This window comes from Magnolia sinica, chromosome 14 (genome assembly GCF_029962835.1).
Source record: "Magnolia sinica isolate HGM2019 chromosome 14, MsV1, whole genome shotgun sequence".
Taxonomy (NCBI): domain Eukaryota; kingdom Viridiplantae; phylum Streptophyta; class Magnoliopsida; order Magnoliales; family Magnoliaceae; genus Magnolia; species Magnolia sinica.
Genome location: NC_080586.1, coordinates 27083459 through 27086962, shown reverse-complemented (window position 1 = coordinate 27086962; position 3504 = coordinate 27083459).

Here is a 3504-nt window from a genome sequence, read left to right as displayed (position 1 = left end):
ATTGCTACATCAATATATGAAAAACCCCACTTATACATGTATATCCATATTAGGATGTAACTCGATTGGTCGTGATTGCAATAGACCCTCGATTTAGTGGCCATTTTATGTATTGGAATAAATGGAATTATATCATGGACTTACCATCTTGTGAATTGTTTGCGCCTTTATAGCTTGTGGGGATAATTCTTTTTTATTGCATCCTTAAATGGACTAATTACCCACTGTGGCTTCGATTTAACATTTGCCCTATATGGATTTAGTATAATATTTGATCCAAGTGGCTTCGGTTGAACATTTACCTTATGTGGTTTGATGAATTATTTTCGTATAATCCTGTGATGGTAAGTTCCACTTGTTGAACTATGATTGGCCACTACTTGATGAGGTTACCATTAAATATCTTAATATTTGAGTCTTATTGAGTCAGGAATGGTGGTATGGGACATTATGCTCGAGTTGTCAGCTTATGCTGGGTGACGAGCCCCCCATAATAGCCTTTGATCTTTCTTAAATTGGTTGTTTGCAATTGAAATAATAACGATTGGGCTAAATATGCATTCATAACATATGGGTAATGACAGGTGGTTAATTCTAAATGTTGTAAGACGTGCCATTTGTCGCGGTATTGTTTCGCTAGCTCCTAGACCACTGACATTCAACCCAATTTGGGTAAGCTAGTCATTATGTACATACTTGATGTATTTTCACTGGCGACTTGCCACTTATATGTGGGTTTCGCCCCACTCATGGGTTTTGCTAGCCAACTGGATGCGCATCCACAGTTTATGTACATTCATACATCCATGCATTTAAATAAGATCGCATCATGTATTATTTTGTATATTTTCTTGTTGAACTATACTTAATGTTGTGGTGTGTATTTTCGAGGAAAATTCACACTAAGCTGGCTACTCATTCTTTGAATATATAACCATACAGGTAGTGCAAGTGATTTAAATAATATACATGTCCAGATTAATGAATAGTTGGGTACAACTATTAGGGATGTATGGCTGCACTTGCCTAAGAGAAGTTGTATGACCCTGCAACTCAAGTCTGGATATGTTTTTACCTATTTCACGTGTTAACTCATTTTTTCCTTTATTTGTTAAAATTGGAACATTGGTTTGTATAAGCCCTATGGGCAGCTAATCGTATATTCTGAATGTGTATGTAAATTTGATTTATGCTTGATTTGTTAATTTTCCGCTAAACTGCTAACTTTGAAAAAGAAAAGAAAAGAAAAGAAAAATATATACCTAGAATTTGGCTATCTTTAAAGGCTAACACTAAAGTTTTCGAAAAACGAGTCGTATACTCGGGTTTCGACAATCAGGGCGTTACAAAGAGATATTATTACTAATAATGATGATATTATCTACAAATAGTAGTAAAATAAAAATTCCTTAAAAATAATAAAAAATGAATAAAAGAGAATCTGCTTCACTATAAAAAAAATTCAAAATTGAGAAGAAAATGGCTAAAACAATTAAATCAGGCATGAGGAGTCTATTCAATACCACACACAACTTTTTTTTAATGTAATATACATTATTAGGAAAAGAATAATTAATAAAATAAGGTGATTGTTTTGTATACATAGTTTCATGAAAAAAAAATGTACGAAAGCATTTTTAGGATCAAGTTGACAAATGAACAAGTGTCAGATGACGGTAAGAGTAATAATAATTACAATAGTGTATGTTTAATGAAAAAACTAAAGATATTGAAGTCAATATCTTCCTTTTAATTGTACCATTTGATAAACATACAAACTTTAAATTTATTCACATACCCATTAGACTTGAGCTTCATTTTGGATATTCATCTTGAACCTACCACATTCATCCAGTAATGCGAGGAAGAAGTTCTCAATTTTGATTTCAATCGAGAGCGTCTAACACTTCCTACATTGTAGAAATCCATTTCGGTTGTGCTGAGAATCGTTGAATAGTAAGCAACTCATTATCGTCATCAATGGTCGCACTTGAAGTAATAAAGGTATTTACAACCAACATGAATGAATAACGTCTATAACAAGGACATGATTAGATGAAAAGTATTTCAAACTAGGTTTTGCGATAATGGGCTGAGCATGTGTGATTATTAGAGAACTTAATGGAGGAGTAAGAGAGAGATAATGCTAGATATATAATATAGAGGGTACAAGTTCTTGTAATGATTCTGGATCGATGGTGCTAGAGGTGACAAGTGATTAATCATGAATGGTAGATGATGCAGTTGATATAGGCTTGAAACAATACTCATTTGATGGTGATGCTTGATCAATGACAGATGGAAAGGGTCAAAGCCCAATCAAATGAATAATTATGTGTTGGGTAGGATTATTAATCACCAAATGAAGTACAATAATTGGTTTCCAATATGATAGTAGAATTTGTCAACTCAAGTTATGAATGAAGGGGGTCTATTAGGTGAAATTGATTGAATTGGAGTATGTGTATATTCAATTAGCCGAGGAGCATGTGTGCTGTGCGAGTCTTTAGAATGTGATAACAATTTGGCATCTCGTGACAAGCCTAAATCGATCCATGGTTGTGCCAAAGTTTGAGTTGCGTAATTATCACTAAGGCAATGTGCAAATTCAATATTTTCAATTTATGACGTTGACATTCCCTAAATCAATCAAACTTAGGCCCTATTGTTTTAATATAAATACTGATAAAAATGTGGTAAAATTATAGTTACTTGTTTTGGCCATTTCAAAAAAGTGGAATTACTCCTAAAAAATTAGGTAGAACTCAAACTTATTTCGTCGCCAAGAGTTTATCAGTCCACCATAATGCACGTGTTATATCCACTCCCTACTTTTATTTTTTTCTTTAATATCATTTTAAGGCATGAGCGCAAAAATGGGGCAGCTTCAAAACTCAAGTGGACCACACCACATAAAAATAGTGGGTTCAACGATGGCATCATTATTCCCATCACTTCCTGTGGCATGGTCTACTTTGAGCTCTAGATCTACCGTATTTTTAGGACAGTGGCTCCAAATAATCTGACAAAATGAATGGATGACAAATAAAACACATATATCATGGTGTGAGCCCATAGAGTCTGCCTCGTATTTCAAATAAGAATCTCCCAAAAGATTTAATGTTAACATTGCACAATCAATAGCTTTTAGAATTTACCATTATAATAAATAAATGTTTAATTCAGTAAAATTATAAGTACATATAACCTATTAAATAGGTTCATAAGGGAGTATACTCCCTTAAATTGATGTAGTTGAATCATTTAGCCGTCCTATAGCTTGTGATGATAAGGTAATAAAACTTTCACCCTATAAAGTACCAAATAAAGCAGATGGATTGATATATTGAAATTAGACTCGTTGAAAATAATGTGTCTAGATATTTAAATATTCTTGGTTGATATATGACAACATTAATAACCTTTGCGGATATGGCTATAGCCAACAAAATTACAGGGTACAACTTTGGTTGAGATTTTTTAGAAAATATATTTATCAGATAT